Here is a 24,815-nt window from a genome sequence, read left to right as displayed (position 1 = left end):
CAACAAGTACTGTGCAAATTTACTTGTGTTTATTCCCCCGCACGACTCACCTCCTCTTTCCACTCCCCTTACGTTTCTCCATCCCGTAAGCAGGGCAGTGCCAATAGATGCAGTGTGCGTCATATTTACACACCGTTTCTTAGTTAAAGTGTGAGACCACCAGGAGGCAGCTAATTCGGCAGAGCTTACACACGGTTTATACAGATTCTCACATTTTCTATAATTATTGGGACCTTCCCGAAATTCAGCCAGGAGGCCCAGGGGGTCGCCACGAAGCCCCTGTAGGCTTAAAAATTATTGGCACCGGAAAATGTCCTAAAAATTTTTCCGGTCCCAACTGGTAAGGGGTTAAACCATATTCATGTACCAACAAGAATAGGAATGCGGGAACACACACACACACAAAAATAGTTTCATATTCCTTCATTTTCATTAATCATCCGTCTCTTCTAGTACAAAGCATAAAACAGTGAGACGTTAAGCTCAGAAAAAAATATTTTCAACGTCATCACTAAATGAATTACACTTAAGCCCTTTGTAGTATTACAGAATTGCTTTGATCTTCTTCTGTACATGTAATGAACAAGATGTTACGTGTACATGATTTAAGTGTTGTCAGTCACCACAGCTGATGGTGAGTTTAGAGTTTGGCGCACCTTTTCTAGGGATGCGCACGAGACGAGTCGAGATAGGATTTTCCTGACAAAATTCGAGTCGAGACACGGCTCTTCCAATAGAGAAATATACATTTTTCGAGTCGAGACATCACTTTTACAGCATATTTACGAGACGAGATAGCCACAAATCTTGTCTCGTGCGCATCCCTATCCTTTTCAGCAGGGAGAGTATGGCATGTTTACATACAGCTTAACGTGGGATCCGAGTCACATGAGCTTTCATTGAGAATCGAATCTGGGTCTCCTTCATCAAAGGTAGGTATTCATAGTTGTTCTAAGATCACTGAAATACGCCATAATCCGAAGTTACCGTGTTAGAGTATTCATAAGTATCGTTTTCACTTTAATTGGGAGTATAGGAGGCTCAGTGGTAGAGCGTTTGCTTACCTCTAGTACGTGATGTCTTTGGTTCGATCCCGACGAAGTAAGTTTGTGGTGGACAACATCGTGAATCTGTTTTTTCTCAGGACACTCCTATTTCCTCCCTTATTCTCATTCCATCACCATTTATTTGCCTTAATCTTTCGTCTCCCTTAGCTTAAAGGGCATAAACATGGGACGTTTAACCGAAAGATTTCACTTTAAGCAAACATTTTGCAAATCACAGAATGGAAATAGGTCGTGATTAAACTGCCTAATGGTATATTACCGATATTGCTAGAAGAAAGGAAAAAATCTGATGCTTCCTCCAATTAAGTTTTAGTTTTTATGTTTCATTTCATGTAGTATTTAACAATTTCATTTTCGTACTAAGATCTAACAATTAATAATAATAATGGCTAAAGGCACATGCTTCTTTCATAGTTACCTTGCTGAGAATACTTACTGATTGACAGATAACAACAGCTGTTGAGTAACCTTCAAAGAAAATCCGTTAGATGTCAGAACCTGTCGCTACAGAGAAACGAAGAGCAGGCGACATGAACTGGACGTTTGAATGTTAAGTGCTGTAACTTCAAAGTTAATAAATCATATTTCTTTTATGGTTGCAACCAAAAAATAGTATTATGAAGTTTATTTTCTAATGCTAATACTGAATATCATTCTCTTGAGCGAAGCGATTTACTTGAGATGTAAAAGTTCAAAGTTATCTTCTGGTAAGTTTCAATTTTGGTATCCAAGCGGTCCAGTTATTACTGTTGCTTGATGAGTGAAGATAGGAAAAGTTTATCGATCTTCAGATCCCATATCCTTACACAGAGGTATAGCTACTGTCGTAAAATAAGGACGGGAAATAGAGACCTGGGCCCCCTAAAATGGGTTCGTGTGTTATATGCTTATTAAACTTGTTTAATACTTACAACATATTATGAAAAATGTTTATAACAGAATAGAAAAAAAGTTTAAAATAATTAAAACCAGACACGCATCCAAGGGGGATCCGAAGCTCCCCTTCGAAACCAAAAATGAAGTACATTTAAAGAAGGATGAAACAAAAAGAAACGAGAAAAGAAGAATTAGAGTTAAAAGTAAAAGGCTAAAAATAAAAATAATTTTTCGTCATCCCTCCTCTACAGTATCAAACATTTTATTTCACAAACAGTTTTCTACTGTTCTTTTAACTTGTCATTTGGAACAGACAGTAGTTGATGGAATAATAATAATAATAATAACTGTGAAAAGAAAATTCTGTTAACATTTGGTTCAACTGAAAAAGGAACCTAGATATTCTAAAATATTTACAAGACATTATTGGATATGTACTTTTTATAATAGTCGAAGTCATAATGAAAGGAAAATTTTTATATTTGAATGAACAAAGGAAGTAACGTACAGATTGTGAAACCTTTTTCAATACTTTTTTAAATATTCTTTTACTCCAGATTTCTTCATAGTTTGTTATTAAAATACTTACAACATATCCTTATTTTATTGTCCTAACAAACCATTATATGTTGTCAATAGAATAGTTTAGAATGATCAATTCCCTGGTGTGATAACCACAGTATTTCATGTCACGAACACCCCCACCCCCATTACGAAATCCTGGTTACGTGCCTGTTAAAACAATGGACGTTAACAATCTACAGTTATTTTCATTTGCCTATCTGAATGCACACAGTTAACAACTTATTACTATATAGGCTGCTATTCCACAACAGTCATTGTCTGAGTGTGATTTTTTTCTTTTCTTAACCATTTCTACCAGTATAAATGTGAAGAAAAACAATGGACTTCCATAAACAAGTTCTTTCTTTCCACAAATATTTTACCATTTCAGTGTGGTAGCATACTGGAATAATAATAATATGTGGTCGATGTGAGACGGTATGTGGTGGTATACCATCCTGTCCCTGGTTTCTCCGTGATGAAGACATACCGCCTTTGGTTTTCAGTGATCAAGACATACCCTCATTGGAAAGTAGATGTCAAATACCTTTAATAAATCCATTTTTATACACAGTTATTGAGACATAGCTTTCCACGTATAAAAGATTTTATTTCTTATATAGAAATAATTTCTAAGTTGATAACACCGTCATTTTTATCTTTCTCCTACTTTTGTTTATAAAATGTGTCTTCAAAGAAGTTCAACTAGTTTATATTTCGATGTGCCATATTGGATTGTTTCTTTCTGATATGTGTGCGTGTCTTGTTGCCTTAATGCACATAAATGTCGTGCTTGAAGCATGGGTAGATTTAGGGGTTGCCTGCTGCGGGGATGGATCTTCTGGGGTTTGGAATACCCCTCAGTCGAGTGGGGGTCTGGGAGATTTCCCGCAGAAAATTGTTAATATAAAAACTCGGTTTTTGAGCAGTTTCATGTATTATTCTCCATAACACAATATAAGTGTATATTTTTTTATTTTTTCAGAACGTGTGTTGGCGGGAGGGTCAAAATCTGTTCATGCTCCCTCCCCCCGCAACTCAAGAGAAGCTCTACAATGAGTTTCAGTCTTTATATAAATTGAGATGCAATCTTTTAGGCAACATACCCTCACTGTATTTCAACATTTAGATTGCCGGTATGACGAGTCAAAATCGTAATAAAAGATACCATCTCTGCTCTTTTTCCGCTTCGAACACTGGTCATGAAGGATGAATTCTGTTTTGATTCACATAATGTCTATATATCTCGTAAGATGTGGAACTATATAATAATGAAATAAAGTTTTTGACGTCATAACTTATGTTTTGTAGATTCAAGGAGACAGATATTGAGTTTAGATGAAAGACGAGTAACAATGGGTAAAAGGAAGTGTGGATGGATTACCCTTTACAGGACGAACGGCTCATTTGCTGAGCGAGTAGTTTAAACCTCCATCGCTCCGCTCCTAATTAACCTAGAAAGATGATTTAGGTGTCTCTCTCTTTAGAAAGAATGAAAAGTTACATTTTGCTCACATCGAGGGTCCAGCAGTGGAAGGGTGGGGAAAAGTTGGATGTTTTTGTTTCCCCTCCCCCTCAGCATTTTGGGGAGGCAAACTCTCCCCCCAAAGGAGATACAAACATGAAAAAGTGGTGTCAATAAGAGAAATAAACATCATAACTAATGATACCCTGTGAATAGCCATTCTTGCGCACGACAAATAACACGTTACTAACTTCGAGAAAATGAGGTGCATTTTGCCAGCCCCCCCTCCCACCTTGGAGTTTCGAAACAAAATATATGCCAGTCGTTTGTGCTACGGTTGTGCCGGAATGTACCGCAAAAAAATTTCGAAACTCCAAGGTGAGGGGTCTGGCGAAATGCACCTGAGAAAATGTTTTTTTTTTTTTTTTGTAATTTCTTCTTCTTTTACGGATTAGGCACGGGGGGACAAAAGTTACCTCGTTAGAATATGTCCCATAAACGTTCCAAGGAGGTATGGATTATATCTTTGTGACGATTAGAGGCGTCAGGGTAGACCAACGTATTTCGAAAAATATGCACAGGGTGATTTTCATGGGAAACACGTCTGGAGTTTTTTTTTCCTCGTTTGGTATTGAACTTTCGCCCTTCATGTTTTTATGTCATTGTACCCAATGTATGGCATACAAGTGATTTTTTGTCCCTGCGTACAAGTAACAGTGTTGCCAGCTTTTCACAAATTTCCAAAAACAAAAAATCTCATTTTTTACAAAACAAATATTCTTCTTCTACGGGTTTGGCACAGGGGGCACAAAAGTTAGCTCGTTGGAATTTGTGTTCCATAATCTTTACAACAAGGTATGGTTCATCTCCCTGTGACAATTAGAAGGGGTACTTGGGGCGCCAACGTAAAGGTCTTGAAATTCTTGAAATTCCTATTCGTCCTGTAAAGCCTACGGGAGCAATGTGTCTAGTGCAAAAATATTTGGTCTTAGGTCGAACCAGGGACTCTTAATACTTTGGATACGCATTCCACTGAGTCACCAATTCATTTGTTGAGGTATTTAATGAAAATCAGGAGAAAATCTATGGCCGACACATGTTCCTCGTAAAATGACTCGAAAACCTGAATTCCCTATTATTACAACCTAGAAAAACTATGTCTTTCCAGACAGCTTTCAGTAGAGTAATATATGATCAGCTCATCGACCACATCTCGATTTCTGAACTAAATCCCGCAGCTCTTAACTAAGTTGTCTACAATTTGTTCTCAATGCAGGGTCAATACTAAACATTCTACGGTAGCGCTAGGAACGGAACCAGGAACCTTGTGTATTAAACACCCGTAAGCGTTTTTGGTCGGGCCGGGTTCGAATCGAGGATCTGTGGTTTTATAATAATTAATTAGTTTCGTTAAACGATAATTGGAATAAAACCAAACCTTTAAGTATATGTGCACGAAGGTATAGTGAAAGGTATTACAAACATTGCAATATTTACCGTTGTGCTACTTAGCGGCATCTAACTTATTGGGCCGGGCCTGCCTTGGGTTAGAAATCTCCAAAACTTTCCAGGCAATAGCTGGGCTGGACCAAGGTACATTCAGGATGGCTTGAGCTTGGGCCCAAAATTCTGCTCGTTCAGGTCTCGAATAAAGAGCCCATTCCCACGATGATATTAACAAACTCACTAACAGATTTCGAGAGACGGGATCTGTGTCCGATATACCTTGCAATGTTAGTCCGAAATCGTCTACAGATAAGACAAGCACTCCTACTGTCCTCGCACACCTCAGCAAAAACTCTCAACGTAGCACATGAGGCTACTTTCTGTTAACAAGTGAAATCCAGATGCACCAACATCTGACAGAGAACAATCCAGACCTTCAAATGCAGTTTACCGAACGGGCGAAAGATGAACTACCATCGAACTCGGATCTCCTCTTGAACATATTGCTCTTCTACGAGGCATATTTTTACGTGAACGGAGAAGTAAACAAAGAAAACTACTGTTACTGGAGTAACAGCCCACATTGGACTTAAATCTCAGAGACAACTTGTGGACAAAAAGGTATGGTCCAGCGTAGTAATTTTGATACAAGAATCGTTAGACCATTTCTCACGGCACACGCTGTCAATTTTGTAGGACTCATACCCATCATCTTCTAGCACGATGGATACCCTCCCCATTTCGAACATGGTGCACGAAATTACCTGTATCAGCAGTTTCCTAGGAGGTGGATCGGGAGTTTCACACTGCGGAACTCATCACGCTTTAGAATCTCACGCAACTGTACTTCTACTTGTGGGTCTATCTTATTTAAAGCCTTGATATACAGTCAAAATCAGGAATTTACAGCATTTGGTGCTATGGATGGAAGATGCATGTACTACTGTGAGTCCAGAGACATTGCTAGCCGCCATGCATGGGGAATGGAAGAGACGTATGGCACACAACATACTTACAAAAGATTGTTGTTTCAAGCGTATGTTATGGGGAATCCACATAAGAAACATAATGAACAAAGACCAAAGGGTCAGCGACATTACCCTGCTTCGAAAATATTTCATATAAAACATGGCCTCGCATAACGACTTTCGTATTTTTTTTTTAAAAAAAATGTGATATTTAAGATGGCAGCCTCCAACATGGCGGCCACAATGGTCACTTGTGTATCTGAGCTTGCTAGATCCATAAAACGTTACCTATGACCAATGTGGACCCCAATCTAGAACTCTTTCCTGTGTTAGGGGTATAATGTGACTTTTGGCCCACACAGTACAACTCATACTTTTATGTGGATATTTCAGATTGTAATGAAGGTGATTTTGCAGAAGGTGGTTTGCTAAAAATCAACTCAAATTTGGTATTCGATCAAAGTACTGATTGCTAATTTATATTTTATATTCAGAATAGTTCACTTTGTCCTTATATGTCAGAAAGATTAACATCGATTTTCTCGAATTGCTTTTTGAGTTTCGAGCTAAGCTTTTTTGGATTTAATAGTTAGTATGATGAGGACTAATTGTTCTTCGGTACTTGATGGCGGCTCGTATTAGTTACTTCTCTCAGAATGACGTCGATGTATTGAGAATGGGGATTTAAGGAAGATCAATTTATACATAATTAATTTATAACATAGTAACTGTTTAAAAGTACCTTTACATTCGAAAGGTTTTGATTTAACCGGAATTTATGCAGTCTTTCTAGTTATGAGTTAGGTCATTTTCATCGAAATCTAGAATATCACTTCTTCAGCTGCTTAAAAAAATGGCCTCGTAGTGGCCAAACGATCAGTAATTGGTGGTTATGCCCATTAAGACTTTTTTTTCTCAGGATCACAATATCTACAATATATATCACGGTTTTAGTCAGTTTTCCGAAATCCAGAATGTCGTTATCTTCAGTGGTTTCAAAAAAATGGCCCTGTAGTGGCCAAACGGTCAGTGATTTGTGGTTGTGTTTATTGAGACTTTTCCTCAGGTACACCATATCTACAACATATCACGGTTTCAAGCAATTTTACCATAATCCAATTTCCGTAAGGATTGTGTAGGATTCTTTGTCATTTCGAAGTGGACCATTGCCCTGCAACCCTTTTCTCGCAAAAAAAGAAAAAAAACGGCAAAACTCGTATTTCCTACTTTCAAGTCATCTTTGAACCGGCAGAGTTCCGTTTTTTTAAAGTGGTCTTTTTAATCAAGGGGAGCCTATTTTCAAAAGGGCTCCTTTTGCCCCTTAACCTATTTTCCGAAAAACAAAACAAAACAAAAAGTGTCGATTCATTTTTAGTATATATGTGACAAGTTTGAAGAAAATCGGATGAAGAGAAACCCTTGTGAAGCTATGTCCTTTACACTTTTACTTTTTGGACTCGACTGATTTTTACCCCAAAGTCTTCAATTATAATTTTATATATAAATACATTTCCAGTTTTATTTCCATTGTTACTAATAAATAGCGATTGTCCTAGAAACAATAAGATATTATTCAATTTATTTAACTTCATTAATTTGCTTATTATAAGGAAGTTACAAACTGGAAATAACCCAAGAACAGCATTTGCATAAAAGAAGTTTCATATAATTGAAATTTGTTTCAGTGAAAGAATAACAAACCTTAAAAAAGGAAATACATTGTGTGAACCAAAGCAAAAGTCATTAATTCTAAAAGGTAAGATTTTCAACTCCTAATATTCACATTTAAGGGGAAGAAGAAACAATGAACAATAATAACTATATAGGGAATAATTCATTTATATAAAGACTGTGTCGTATGTGAAAAATAGTCCGTAAATAATTTTGAGTCTGGTAGGTAAATATCTTATCTACATTTGATGATAAGCAGATTTTCTCTCAGAAAACAATCAAGAGAAAAATACAAAAAATAACCAAATAGTTAAGGCACACAACTCTGGTGCCAGACAAAGTTCCGTTGCTAGATTTTGGTGCTCGGGACGAAGTAGAATTCGGCTCCCTTACACTCAGCTTATCAAGATTTAAAAAAAAAAAAAAAAAAAAAAAAAAAAGGTACAGAGAAGCAGCTTTTGTTGTTACGCTACGATGAATTTTTTTTATCAAGCTACTTGGACAGACCATCGCAACAGCTAAAAACAATCATTATGTATTCTTGTATATACAAATAATAGCTCTCTGCAAGAAGCGTATCTTGGACTTTTTGTTAAATTTGACAATACTATCTTTGGTTCTATAAAAATCCACATGGAGAACAGTTATGGAAATTTACAACTATTTACAACATATTATACTATCGATAGGAAATGAATTTTCAATACAGTAGAATATGACCATACAGATATCATTTTAATTTCGATTCTTTCAAAGTAAAAAAAGAAATATATTTTGTGAAATGTAACGGAAATTCAGTATTATTTGCGAATTTCTCGATATTGATCGAGGGAGGTAAAGAATATGTTTAACATTTGTATTTAAAATCCAAAATATAGTTTGGCTACTACGTATCTTTGAAATTATAGAAATTACTGAATTTCTTAATGACTGAAAGTTCTGAATTTAATATTACTTATTACTAATAAAAATATTACAAACACAGTTACACACGCACACATTCAGGTGCTCTAAAAATGGGGCACACGGACTCTAGAGGCCAAAATAAAGCGAAAATGTTATATGATGTTATTCCCTCCGGGGCCTCCTTCATCCGCTATGGTGAATCAAAATTTCACAATGTGGCAACGTCGCAAATTAACTTGGAGCCATTAGCATTACTCTTGGCCTACTTAGACAGGTGGCCAACTTTCAGAGATTAAGTGTGATTGGTATAGTTTTAGAATAGGATTTCTAGTATCACGTGATTGTAAAATTTTAATAAGCAATGGCAGACAGCTGCTTTTAAGTATTGCATATAGAGTAATCATAAAAATATACGTAATTAACTACCTCATATTAATGAGTTATAAGTGTTTCCCTCGGAGCGAAAGATGTTTTAAGAATATTTTAAGTGAATATATATCTGAAAAAGTCCGCTACCTTTCGACAACCGTCAGTTGCCAGTAGGTGACAACTGAGAGAGTTAGCTTCAACCTTGAGAATTTTCCGGAATTACTGAAGCTTCCCACTGATGAAAGGAATCGATATAGCTAGCGATTTACAAAAACAGATAGGATAAACAAATACGTACAACCATTTCCTGAAATCCTGTATGTGCTTTTTCTTATTCACATCTTTCTTCACCACTCCTTTATCAGGGTACTGTTCTGTCCATTGACCTACAAGAACAAATCGTGGGAAACCATGTTCTCTTGTTTCCAGCCACAAATACGGAACATGTGCCTCTCATATGGGAATACAAAAGAAGTAAGAAAAATAACAAAACGATATTTTGCGTGGCCAAGATACACAGGTAAATAAATTATTATCATAGGATAAACATTGCTTCAACGCGACCAACTTTCAAGAGAGACAGGTGGCCAACTTACAGAATAATAAGTAACGAATGTCTTATGGGGAAATGCAGGTTCAAGACGAACAAGGCCAAGATAAGCAAGCGGCCAACTTAGAGAGGTGGCCAAGTTGACAGGTTTTACTTTACTAAGTATTTTATAACATTTTAGGTATCTATGTAAGACTCAGAACCTAAAGGCATACATGAGTAAGTCTAAAATTACCTTATTAAGTAGTTTATAATAATTAATGGTACTTTTCTTTAGAAATAAACATTTTAGACATCAGAGAAGGGTTATTTATTTTTTTTAATAGAAGTAGATCATTGCATCGCTATAAGTTTCGTTCCTATTAGAAATACACTCTGTCAACTAATAGATACACATGCAAATGACAATTTTTCAGCATACTTTAATTTACATTTTGAGCCTCGATGGATTCTAGATGCGTTCGGCTCACCTAAAAATATTCCTGTCTTTTCCAGATTATATTACATCCTTTCAGCTACTTCGTTCACTTGTACTTCAGTCTAAATATTTATTTATTTATTGAGATGATTTCTATGAATTAATATATATGGTCGTAATTTATAAATAAATTTCCTTTTTCAGAATATTAGTCAGGATGAGATTATACTGATAATAAAGGATATTCTTCTTAAGTTCATGCTACGGAAAATACCAAACGCAGAATATCTTGTAACATTAAATATTAAATATGGTAAATCGAAACGCAAACAAGACAAGGTAAGAATAATTTCTTACTCACAGGTATAGAACATTAGAAGTTACTTCAGGATTTTATATGTAATAACGTAAAATTGAATGGAGTCTTCAGTCTGTAGTTGCTCATTAGGTTAAGAAAAACGGATGATTAATAAAAGAATTTGATAATAAAAGTGGAGCGGAGACAATGAGAAATGTCGGAAGAATTCCAAAAGAAACCACGGACACCATGTTATCTATTACAAGCTTACGTCCCCTGCGTTTAAAGCAGCAACTCTTCACCATCTTATACGTACGCGCTCTACTATTGAAACTAGTGGCTTCCAAGGGAAAACATAGAAATTAGCTATCAGAAACCACAATTTGTTAATGACCAAGGTTGACTTAGTACATTCAGATTGTGCAATGTATTTGGACAGTTTTATTTATTTATTTATTACATTTAATTACTTTTTCAATTATACGTAGTAGGAACGTAAGCATGTAGCTAGTTTGGTTCATACTCTTAAATAGGCTATCTGCTTTACGATTATTTTCCGCCGGGCACCGAAATCTAACTATTTAACTCGGGACATTCAATGCCGCGTTCACAAAAGCTCTCTATTGACTTCTATCCTTAGCCAACTGTATCCAGTTTCTACTTTTCGTATTTTTGTGAGATCCATCTTAATATTGTCCTTTCATCTGCCCCAGATCTTCGTAATGGTCGTTTCCCGATTGGATTTCCAGTTGAAACTTTGAAAGCGTTCCAACTTTCTTCCATTCTGGCTACACGACCTGCCCATCTGAACCTTCTAGACGTGATGACCCATGGTAAACGGATCTGTTCCAGTGTTTTTGTTTATTACTTGGAAAATAATTTGTAGAACTGACATAAAATGTTCTTGAGTATAAAGTACCACTAGGAATTGTTTCCGAAGCTCAACGTGGAATTTAGTTTTAAAATTCCATTCCATTGTTTCGTTCTCTTTTCTTTACTTTCCTTTTCTTCCATTCCCCTTCGTCTATTTGTCTTTTAAATCTTCTCTTTCTCTTGTTTCATCTTCTTTCTTTGATTTCCTTTCTTTTATTTCTTTAGTTTCCTCCTGGCTTTCTCTTTCGTTTTCACTTTGAAGAAGGTTAATGTAGTAGTCAAGCAGTTTTCACTGATCACAAGGAATGACACTTAATTTAGATAACACAACACGTTTATTCAACCTTAACAAAATATATACATAATTGTTAGGAAGACATAGGTATTCGTCAGTTGCATCATCATTTATTTGCCCACAAACACGCATAACCAAATTTTGAACACCTCAAAATGCCTGTTTGACTTCTTGCATTTTCAGTCACTCTGTTTATAGTGACCAAATATATGATTTTTTAAAAATTGATGTGTCTAAGAGCTGGATCACGATGTTCAATCACTGTGCTTATCAAAAGTGAAGCTTATTTTTCACATGCATTAAATATAGATTTATTATTTGTTTGTCCATGTGTCCCATGATTTTAAGAACTGATGTCGTAGTGCATGCAGTTACTACAAGATTTGAAAAAATATTCTTCCAGTTACCCTCGTGTTTTCCCTCTCTTACATAAATTTTAATGTTAGGATTATACCATAACAGTTACTGTGACACTAGCAACACCAACCTAGATGGAAATGTAGGTAACGAAGGTAAGTAGGAGAAGTATGACCTAGAAGTTGTCGTGATCCATGACGGAACATCGTGTTTTCAGCCTTAAAGAAGTGCCAGAATTCGATGTAAAACAGCCAAGAATCTACAAAACCTGAGAAAGTTCTCCTGCAGAAGTCCCACATCAAGAAGATGCTTCTCACAATCTTTGATTCTAGTAGTAGCCTATAAATCATAAAAGAGTTTGTTCCAAATATACAGACGGTCGATTGAAAATCTCGAAGCATCTGTGGGCACAAATTCGACGGTTCCATCCACTATACCGACAACACGGTACATATGGGCCCTTTTGATTGACAATGCGCCAAGTCACCGGTATCTGCTTGTCCACCACTTTTCTTGATAATTTCCTAATCTTTTAATCTCTTCAGTACTTCCACTTCACGAAATTCAAATTGACCAAGTTTTATTTGATGTTTTTGCAAACATTGAAACAGTTTCAACATCAAGGCGTCAAGAATGTTCAGAGGTGTTTTGACAAGCTATACGAGCATCGCTTTCGTTGTGTTGAACCCCTAGAGATAAATGTTGGATAATATACACCAAAGTTTCATTGCGTATACGGTTCCAATTTTATCGTCCTAGTCTGGAAAATTATAGGACACTTCCGTCTAAATAAAAATCCATAACCTATAAATATTGGTATTCCGTATTAATCTCCGCGATGGAGAAGAGATCACCTGTTCTTTTATTATTATTATTATTATTATTATTATTATTATTATTATTATTATTATTATTATTATTATTATTATTATTATTATTATTATTCTGCCTTTGGGTTGCCCTCCGATTAATTATTATTATTATTATTATTATTATTATTATTATTTTTTTTTTTTTTTTTTTTTTAAGTTTGGGCTTAAGCCTGTGACAAACATTTTGGCATTTCAGCTAAAGGAATAAGACGCAAGCTCTGGAGCGACGTTGCTGAGTGCTAAGGGGTGTGGCTATGGCTAAGCAGACAAACTACAGCGCGGTCAGGTGATAGATGTGGATGTGTACAAAATAAACGTGGCAATACCGCTGGCCTCTCATTTGCTAGCAGCATTTAAAGGGAACTTGCAGCGCCGCCTTCAAATACCAAGATGTTTGTCACGCCGTTTAGTAATGTTGAGATGTTAGTAATGTTTCTTCCACGTTTCTCGATCCTCAGTTTTCTCTTTTAACTCCCAATATTATCTTTTATTTTTCAAATCGCCAATAATCTGTGTTCTTCTTCTTCCTACTTCTCCTTTTTCTTCTATATTTCGATCTATGGTGGTATGAAGAAACAAATCCTTCGCAAGATATCTCCAATCCAATTTGCCTTTCTACGAAGGATGCTGGCTAAAAGCATCCTCTTCTCTCCTATCCGTTTTATAACATCTTCGTTTGTTTCCCTCTGTCCATCTTCCTCCGACATCACATTCTCGCCCAAATGTGACTTAGAGCTCAGACCAAATTCTATAAAATGGGTATCTGAGAGGTAAAAGTATTCAGAGCTGAAGATATCACCTATTATAATAGTGTAGTATTAAGTATAGTGTAATATTGCATATTTTTTCGGCAACTCAACTTTACAGTGTACTATTCTACATGTTATTTCAATACAACAGTCCAACTCAACTTTACAGTGTATATTCTAATCACTGTTCGTTTATCATTGCTATATTACGAACCATAGCACTCAATGCACAGGGTAGCTCATAATTACATATATATATGGTGTTTCAAAGACTGTGGTAAAGAAACTAGCAACATAACGTAAACATAAAATTAAACATAAATACATTACTCTCATATCTTTCCTTGCAAGAATTTTAATCTTTATTCTTCATGGCATGGTCCACCAATACACTATATCTGTGGAACTCTTCTGTGATAGCTTCCCGTATTTCGGTCAAATTGAATATGTGATGTTGATATACTTTGTCCTTTAAAATACCCGTTAAGAAAAAATTAGTTGGCGACAAATTGGAAGATCGAACTGGCCACTCCACAGTCCCACGTCGACCGGTCCAGCGGTTCGAGAATGTTTCATCCGTTCCGCCATTCCGTCTGGCACACACTAACGGTTCTAAGTACAGTGACCTTTATCCCTACAATCCGGCTACACAGTGTTGCCATATCGAGACTTTTTGTCCAGAATTACAAATACTATAGTCAGTCAAATATCATATACATTATTATGGGACAACCGGTAGGTTCGATAATAAGGCACGTAAAGAATAACACATTAAAGCATCTGCGTCTATCGTACGAAATGTACGTTGGAGGTTCTCGTGGTCATGGGCAGAGTATAACATAGAAATTCTGAAGCTCGTGAACAAATACGATAAATGTTTAAATGAAAGTGGTGATTATGTAGAGAAGTGAAGGAAGCTTCAGGTATGTAACAGAATAGCTTCCTCCAATGAATATTGTATTTTTCCTTATGTACAGGCCTAATTATGTATATGTAATCAAACGGTCTTCATTTTCCGGATGACAATCGTAGATTACATACAATATTAATTTTTTCGAAATGCAGGTTCCGAATGTGTTTTCCGGTTTCTTAAATGGTAGACACTAATATTAAGTCAATGTTGAAAAGATCAGTTAGTTAATAAGGTCCCGGCCGGCTCAGAACATCGCCCCCTTCCAAAAAAAAAAAAAAAAAAAAAAAAAAAACAGTTAGGACGTCAAAGAATAAACAATCGAACAACATCATCCACTATTTTGTCAGAGAATCAACCTCAAAAAACTACAAGAAAGTCATAAAATTGCAGAATTGGACACAAGTGAAAACTTGTCCATTTCTGAAAGAGAAACAATACCATGTGATTCTTTCTCTGCAAATACAGAAGCAATTTCTATTTTTAAATCCAATGTGAAGGAGAGAAATTTCACTGGAAGCGAAACATACTTCGCCTGCCATCTCATGGGAATATAGGATCTATAGAAATTTTAACATTTTTCAAATTTAGGCTACTAATAATACAGTATTAAGGAAAATCGGGAAAGGAATTGCATTTTATAATAATAATAATGTTTCCTTTATCAATATACTTTGAACATTTTAGTTGCTGATGAAAACAGCTCCCAACAAAATGAAATGAAATGAAAGGCTAGGCTAAAGGAGACTGTGATGATGAGAAGTTAGTAGAATGAAGAAAGTGGGAGGAAACGGGAGAACTCATGCACACCGTGTTTGTACACCACAAAGTTCAATTGGCATGAGCGGGAATCAAACCAGGGACCCCGCGCAATAGAGGTGAACGCTCTACCATTGAGCCATCGCGGCCCTAGCTCCCAACGATAGGAAGCCTTCTTACGAATAACTTCAATTTTTGTTAATTTGCCTTCTTCAGTCTCTTTTCTTTCTTTCTTTCTTCTCACTTCTTTTTTTTAAAAAAATCCAGTGCCATGCCACTCTCTTAACTGCCTCTCTTTGTTAAAGTTTAGCCTGTTTTACAGCACCGAGGCTATAAAAAACAGGCTCTACAAACAGCCTCAAGAACAGGCTTTTAAAAAAGTGGATCTACAAGTGGTATTCGAAACATCGTAATGCGTTCAATTCTCTCGTACCAAGAATCGAATCTGAGACCACGCTCACCAATGGCACGCATGTTAATCATTATAACTAGCGGGGAAAGTTTTTGATTTTTTTTTTCATTCTTTAATTATTTCTTCTTTCTAGCTATAACACAATTTCAATATTTAATGCAGAGCTGTGTAAAATCAAGGTAGTAGCACCCCAAACATTTTTTGTTCTGTTAATTGGTGTACTATAAATCTAATCAACACGTTCTACGTAGAATTGAACAAAATTCACAATCATGTACCACTAATGGTCAAATCACTAACACATGAGTAGTTATATCTACTTAAGGATTTCCTGGATTCTGAAAATTCAAAATCTAAGACAATAAAACGACAATGGTACAATTAAAATTTAGAGAGATAAAACACTGGGTTATGAAGAACAATTTATTGTTTCTGGGATATTCTTCATGGTTCCATTTGAAAGTTGATCAAATGTTAAGTCATACAAGAGCACATATTATTGTTATTTCACCTTACTCTTAGTGAAACTGATACGTAAGTTAAGTGAGTGTTTTCAGGCCTGAGAATTTTATTTCTGATCCATAAGGTTTTTTTTTTTTTTTATACTTCCAAACTATGCTATGCATAAGTGAAGTCTTCTAAAACAACTTCGTCCGTCTGAAGACAGATATCAGCAAAAACGGTAAAGGACATAGAGAAGTTGTTTCTTGTAATCAATTCAGCGTCCCAACAATAGGTTTCATCTCCTCCGTTAGCCCTCTATTCAAGCCGGAAGTGGTTCAAAATAATTTCAGTTTCAACTCTTATCAACATAGAACGAAAATGGCAATAAAAAGCCTCAAGCAGTTTTCTGTAATCGATTCTGATCTCAATCGATTCTGCAATCGATTGTGGAAGCATATATTCACAACACACAAAACTGTACGGAAACCGAGAGTGGTTATAATTTACTACCACATCCGATTTCAATACTGATTTCCATAAAGCCAAAACTCAGAGATATCGACATTTTTTTCAATCGATTCAGCGTCCCCAAAATAGGTTCCCATCTCCTCTGTTAACTCTCTATACAAATCAAAAATAGCTCAAATAAACTATTTCCGGTTTCAACATTTATCGCCATAGAACATAAATAATAAGAGAGCGAGCGAGCTGTTTCTTGCAAACGGTGCAGCGCCTCATCACAAAATACCATTACTACCCGCACATTCATTCAAAATCAAAAGTTGTTCAATTTAACTATTACTTCCGGTTTCAATACTGATTTCTATAGGGGAAACACATTAAGAGATAGAGTTTTTTCTTCAATCGATTCAGCTTCCCAAGAATAAGTTCCATTCCTTATGTACAGCCTTTATATAGATCCGGAAATGACTGAAATTAACCATTTCCGGTTTCAACATTTATCGCTATAGAACAAAAATAATAAGAGAGCGAGCGAGCTGTTTCTTGCAAATGGTGCAGCGCCTCATCATAAAATACCATTACTACCCGCACATTCATTCAAAATCAAAAGTTGTTCAATTTAACTATTAATTCCGGTTTCAATACTGATTTCTATAGGGGAAACACATTAAGAGATAGAGTTTTTTCTTCAATCGATTCAGCTTCCCAAGAATAAGTTCCATTCCTTATGTACAGCCTTTATATAGATCCGGAAATGACTGAAATTAACCATTTCCGGTTTCAACATTTATCGCTATAGAACAAAAATAATAAGAGAGCGAGCGAGCTGTTTCTTGCAAATGGTGCAGCGCCTCATCATAAAATACCATTACTACCCGCACATTCATTCAAAATCAAAAGTTGTTCAATTTAACTATTAATTCCGGTTTCAATACTGATTTCTATAGGGGAAACACATTAAGAGATCGAGTTTTTCTTCAATCGATTCAGCTTCCCAAGAATAAGTTCCATTCCTTATGTACAGCCTTTATATAGATCCGGAAATGACTGAAATTAACCATTTCCGGTTTCAACATTTATCGCTATAGAACAAAAATAATAAGAGAGCGAGCGAGCTGTTTCTTGCAAATGGTGCAGCGCCTCATCATAAAATACCATTACTACCCGCACATTCATTCAAAATCAAAAGTTGTTCAATTTAACTATTAATTCCGGTTTCAATACTGATTTCTATAGGGGAAACACATTAAGAGATCGAGTTTTTCTTCAATCGATTCAGCTTCCCAAGAATAAGTTCCATTCCTTATGTACAGCCTTTATATAGATCCGGAAATGACTGAAATTAACCATTTCCGGTTTCAACATTTATCGCTATAGAACAAAAATAATAAGAGAGCGAGCGAGCTGTTTCTTGCAAATGGTGCAGCGCCTCATCATAAAATACCATTACTACCCGCACATTCATTCAAAATCAAAAGTTGTTCAATTTAACTATTACTTCCGGTTTCAATACTGATTTCTATAGGGGAAACACATTAAGAGATAGAGTTTTTTCTTCAATCGATTCAGCTTCCCAAGAATAAGTTCCATTCCTTATGTACAGCCTTTATATAGATCCGGAAATGACTGAAATTAACCATTTCCGGTTTCAACATTTATCGCTATAGAACAAAAATAATAAGAGAGCGAGCGAGCTGTTTCTTGCAAATGGTGCAGCGCCTCATCATAAAATACCATTACTACCCGCACATTCATTCAAAATCAAAAGTTGTTCAATTTAACTATTACTTCCGGTTTCAATACTGATTTCTATAGGGGAAACACATTAAGAGATAGAGTTTTTTCTTCAATCGATTCAGCTTCCCAAGAATAAGTTCCATTCCTTATGTACAGCCTTTATATAGATCCGGAAATGACTGAAATTAACCATTTCCGGTTTCAACATTTATCGCTATAGAACAAAAATAATAAGAGAGCGAGCGAGCTGTTTCTTGCAAACGGTGCAGCGCCTCATCATAAAATACCATTACTACCCGCACATTCATTCAAAATCGAAAGTTGTTCAATTTAACTATTACTTCCGGTTTCAATACTGATTTCTATAGGGGAAACACATTAAGAGATAGAGTTTTTTCTTCAATCGATTCAGCTTCCCAAGAATAAGTTCCATTCCTTATGTACAGCCTTTATATAGATCCGGAAATGACTGAAATTAACCATTTCCGGTTTCAACATTTATCGCTATAGAACAAAAATAATAAGAGAGCGAGCGAGCTGTTTCTTGCAAATGGTGCAGCGCCTCATCATAAAATACCATTACTACCCGCACATTCATTCAAAATCAAAAGTTGTTCAATTTAACTATTACTTCCGGTTTCAATACTGATTTCTATAGGGGAAACACATTAAGAGATAGAGTTTTTTCTTCAATCGATTCAGCTTCCCAAGAATAAGTTCCATTCCTTATGTACAGCCTTTATATAGATCCGGAAATGACTGAAATTAACCATTTCCGGTTTCAACATTTATCGCTATAGAACAAAAATAATAAGAGAGCGAGCGAGCTGTTTCTTGCAAATGGTGCAGCGCCTCATCATAAAATACCATTACTACCCGCACATTCATTCAAAATCAAAAGTTGTTCAATTTAACTATTAATTCCGGTTTCAATACTGATTTCTATAGGGGAAACACATTAAGAGATCGAGTTTTTCTTCAATCGATTCAGCTTCCCAAGAATAAGTTCCATTCCTTATGTACAGCCTTTATATAGATCCGGAAATGACTGAAATTAACCATTTCCGGTTTCAACATTTATCGCTATAGAACAAAAATAATAAGAGAGCGAGCGAGCTGTTTCTTGCAAATGGTGCAGCGCCTCATCATAAAATACCATTACTACCCGCACATTCATTCAAAATCAAAAGTTGTTCAATTTAACTATTAATTCCGGTTTCAATACTGATTTCTATAGGGGAAACACATTAAGAGATAGAGTTTTTCTTCAATCGATTCAGCTTCCCAAGAATAAGTTCCATTCCTTATGTACAGCCTTTATATAGATCCGGAAATGACTGAAATTAACCATTTCCGGTTTCAACATTTATCGCTATAGAACAAAAATAATAAGAGAGCGAGCGAGCTGTTTCTTGCAAATGGTGCAGCGCCTCATCATAAAATACCATTACTACCCGCACATTCATTCAAAATCAAAAGTTGTTCAATTTAACTATTAATTCCGGTTTCAATACTGATTTCTATAGGGGAAACACATTAAGAGATCGAGTTTTTCTTCAATCGATTCAGCTTCCCAAGAATAAGTTCCATTCCTTATGTACAGCCTTTATATAGATCCGGAAATGACTGAAATTAACCATTTCCGGTTTCAACATTTATCGCTATAGAACAAAAATAATAAGAGAGCGAGCGAGCTGTTTCTTGCAAATGGTGCAGCGCCTCATCATAAAATACCATTACTACCCGCACATTCATTCAAAATCAAAAGTTGTTCAATTTAACTATTAATTCCGGTTTCAATACTGATTTCTATAGGGGAAACACATTAAGAGATAGAGTTTTTCTTCAATCGATTCAGCTTCCCAAGAATAAGTTCCATTCCTTATGTACAGCCTTTATATAGATCCGGAAATGACTGAAATTAACCATTTCCGGTTTCAACATTTATCGCTATAGAACAAAAATAATAAGAGAGCGAGCGAGCTGTTTCTTGCAAATGGTGCAGCGCCTCATCATAAAATACCATTACTACCCGCACATTCATTCAAAATCAAAAGTTGTTCAATTTAACTATTAATTCCGGTTTCAATACTGATTTCTATAGGGGAAACACATTAAGAGATCGAGTTTTTCTTCAATCGATTCAGCTTCCCAAGAATAAGTTCCATTCCTTATGTACAGCCTTTATATAGATCCGGAAATGACTGAAATTAACCATTTCCGGTTTCAACATTTATCGCTATAGAACAAAAATAATAAGAGAGCGAGCGAGCTGTTTCTTGCAAATGGTGCAGCGCCTCATCATAAAATACCATTACTACCCGCACATTCATTCAAAATCAAAAGTTGTTCAATTTAACTATTAATTCCGGTTTCAATACTGATTTCTATAGGGGAAACACATTAAGAGATAGAGTTTTTCTTCAATCGATTCAGCTTCCCAAGAATAAGTTCCATTCCTTATGTACAGCCTTTATATAGATCCGGAAATGACTGAAATTAACCATTTCCGGTTTCAACATTTATCGCTATAGAACAAAAATAATAAGAGAGCGAGCGAGCTGTTTCTTGCAAATGGTGCAGCGCCTCATCATAAAATACCATTACTACCCGCACATTCATTCAAAATCAAAAGTTGTTCAATTTAACTATTAATTCCGGTTTCAATACTGATTTCTATAGGGGAAACACATTAAGAGATCGAGTTTTTCTTCAATCGATTCAGCTTCCCAAGAATAAGTTCCATTCCTTATGTACAGCCTTTATATAGATCCGGAAATGACTGAAATTAACCATTTCCGGTTTCAACATTTATCGCTATAGAACAAAAATAATAAGAGAGCGAGCGAGCTGTTTCTTGCAAATGGTGCAGCGCCTCATCATAAAATACCATTACTACCCGCACATTCATTCAAAATCAAAAGTTGTTCAATTTAACTATTAATTCCGGTTTCAATACTGATTTCTATAGGGGAAACACATTAAGAGATAGAGTTTTTCTTCAATCGATTCAGCTTCCCAAGAATAAGTTCCATTCCTTATGTACAGCCTTTATATAGATCCGGAAATGACTGAAATTAACCATTTCCGGTTTCAACATTTATCGCTATAGAACAAAAATAATAAGAGAGCGAGCGAGCTGTTTCTTGCAAATGGTGCAGCGCCTCATCATAAAATACCATTACTACCCGCACATTCATTCAAAATCAAAAGTTGTTCAATTTAACTATTAATTCCGGTTTCAATACTGATTTCTATAGGGGAAACACATTAAGAGATCGAGTTTTTCTTCAATCGATTCAGCTTCCCAAGAATAAGTTCCATTCCTTATGTACAGCCTTTATATAGATCCGGAAATGACTGAAATTAACCATTTCCGGTTTCAACATTTATCGCTATAGAACAAAAATAATAAGAGAGCGAGCGAGCTGTTTCTTGCAAATGGTGCAGCGCCTCATCATAAAATACCATTACTACCCGCACATTCATTCAAAATCAAAAGTTGTTCAATTTAACTATTAATTCCGGTTTCAATACTTATTTCTATAGGGGAAACACATTAAGAGATCGAGTTTTTCTTCAATCGATTCAGCTTCTCAAGAATAAGTTCCATTCCTTATTTACAGCCTCTGTAAAAATCCGGAAATGACTGAAATTAATAATTTCCGGTTCGGAACATTTATCGCCATAGAACAGAAACGATGATAGATAACGACATTGGTTTTGTCCAACCAACACAGTGTCTGAAAAGTATGTATCATTGTAAACATTAACACTTTACTACTTCCGATTTAAAATTGATTTCCATAGAATCAAAACTAGAAGATATATCGCGAAGCAGTTCCTTGCAAATGATTCAGCGTCTTAAGAATAGGCTCCATATTCTCCCTTACCCTTTTAATCAACCGAAAGTGGTTCAAATTAACGATTTTCGGTTTCAACGTTTATTGCCATAAGGGAAAACAGTAAAAGATTACGAGTAGACCTAATGGCTTTTACGGATTCAGTGTCTGAGGAACAGGTTCTATCTTTGATATTATTTCGTTGGAACCAATAGTTATAGTTTGAGAATTGAATTCGGGTAGTTAGGAAATCTACCGTAGTTTCACATAATGAAACGAAACTCACTTGTTTTGTCTTTTCCCATACTCACTTGTATGCAACAAAATTTTATGACTAAATAATTAAAATATGTTACTAAAAACCTAAATAAAGCGTTGTGAGTTTGAGAGCGATGAAATTCTGCATATTTTAATCTTTACTTAAAGAGGATTATTGGTAATGAAATTCTTATGCATGTCTTCGAACAATAATAATTTATAAATTATTTTGAAATTCACTAATAAAGATAGAAAAAAAAATACTTTCCTTTTTAAAGAAACTGAACCCTTATTTTTACTGAACACAATTTAGAATTTCTGATAACAATAATTCATTATGCTATGGAAATCAATACATTGGAAGTTAAAAGATACTGAAAAAAGTAGCTGTAACTAAACTAATAGTTTGTCTAATTTTATATTAGAGATTAGTAGTAGCTTAGTTTACTTTTAATTTTCTGAAAGTAACTTGTTTTGTTCATATACTGTGAGGTGTGTTTTATTTTAACACCCAGGTGGAGCGAATCTCAAGATTTGATCATCAAATGACAACTTCGATTTGTGTTGGGAAATGTTAATTCCGTTATGTAATATCTGTTACATCGAGAGGTGATAACTCATTTTTTCCACATGACTGTATTTTCCTGATGATGTACTTTTCTTTCATTTAATAAAGAAGAGGCATATGATTTGACTTGTTTATGTTTTAATATTATTTGTCTGTTGGTTGATTAGTTAATAGTTTAGAACTTAAGCATGTCTTTCAACAGTCAAACTATGAGACGTGGACCTGTAGCTGAACGCGGAATCCAAACCACATGATCTTCCACCAGGAATCTCGAGTCTCCCACGCTTACTATACAGCTACGATAAAGCTCATATTATTTTTCTATGTATAGGCGAATACTGTTATATGCCTTACATGAAAATTCTTTTTTCTCAGGAAACAGCCTACTAGATCATTTTTTAAAAATATACTACCTAGACCTTCGCAATTCCGACAGGTCTACCAACAATAAAAAGTAACTTATTTGCCATATTTATGAATTACAGTGATTACAGTAATTACATTTATATTTTATGCACAAAATATAAAAGTAGACTTCTTGCACGTTGCCATTAAACAATTATTTACACTTTTCTCGAACATTTATGTAGATATCGGAAAATTCCCTCATATTTATAAACAACAGCATGTGCTTTTTGACGAGAATCATCAAGCAGCCGACACAAGCCACCTACGAAGGAGTACAAAAAAATACGAGGAAAGACACGGAGAACCACGGAGGACTCCGACAGCCCCTCCACGGGCTCTCCCTCCAAAGGACGGCAAGAAACACTAAACAATCAGGAAGAAGACATGACACTACACCTCTGTTGTGAAGGGTGTCCCCGTCAATCTAGAAGCATAAGAAGTAAAAGCAGAACTAAAGAGAAACTGTCTTTCCTGTCTTCTTATTTATCTTTCTTTCTTCCTCTCAACACATTATAACAGACAAGCGTGTAAATGTCTTTCGTTAGAGATAGAAGCCGCGACACACACATTTCCGTTGAATACTAACTGCATATGAGGAGTCAAATGGTTGATACCTTACTCTCTGTCAGGACGTGGGCTTTCCTGAGGGGCGTCCTTATTTATAACTTTTCTCTGTCTCTTGTAATCATCAGTTCCAGCTGATAACTCTTACCTTTCTCTTCGCGCTGGTCTGCACAGGAGAGACACTTTAACCTCACCTCTGCAAGAAGCATCAACCCTCCTCTGCGCTGCACTGGGCAGGAAACACCAACCCACCTCCACGCTGCTTAAGGGAAGGAGGTTCATCTCCGCGCTGCACTGGACAGGAGACACCAACCTACCTTCACGCTACTTCGGGATAGAGGTTCATCCCCGCGCTGCACTGAGCAGAAGACACCAACCCACCTTCACGCTGCCTAAGGGAAGGAGGTCCATCTCCGCGCTGCACTGGACAGGAGACACCAACCTACATTCACGCTGCTTGGGAAAGAGGTTCATCTCCGCGCTGCACTGTGCAGGAGACACCAACCTACCTTCACGCTACTTCGGGACAGAGATTCATCTCCGCGCTGCACTGAGCAGAAGACACCAACCTACCTTCACGCTGCTTAAGGGAAGGAGGTCCATCTCCGCACTGCACTGGGCAGGAGACACCAACCTACCTTCACGCTGCTTGGGAAAGAGGTTCATCTTCTCGCTGCACTGAGCAGGAGACACCAACCCACCTTCAC

At 36.1% G+C, this 24,815-nt stretch overlaps 1 long non-coding RNA gene across 1 annotated transcript; it reads left to right on the top strand.

Annotated features, from left to right (window-relative positions):
- Positions 1-7,953: 7,953 nt before the first annotated feature.
- On the top strand, positions 7,954-23,251 carry LOC145669182 (uncharacterized). Its single transcript, XR_014128160.1, has 3 exons — positions 7,954-8,142; positions 10,505-10,639; positions 23,084-23,251. It is a non-coding gene; the product is annotated as an uncharacterized LOC145669182 (long non-coding RNA).
- The last annotated feature ends 1,564 nt before the right edge of the window (positions 23,252-24,815 follow it).

This window comes from Thermobia domestica, chromosome 13, assembly GCF_964235325.1.
Source record: "Thermobia domestica chromosome 13, izTheDome1.hap1.1, whole genome shotgun sequence".
NCBI classification, from domain to species: Eukaryota; Metazoa; Arthropoda; class Insecta; order Zygentoma; family Lepismatidae; genus Thermobia; species Thermobia domestica.
The sequence above is the reverse complement of the archived record's forward strand: the minus strand, read 5'-3'. Positions and strand labels throughout refer to the sequence as shown.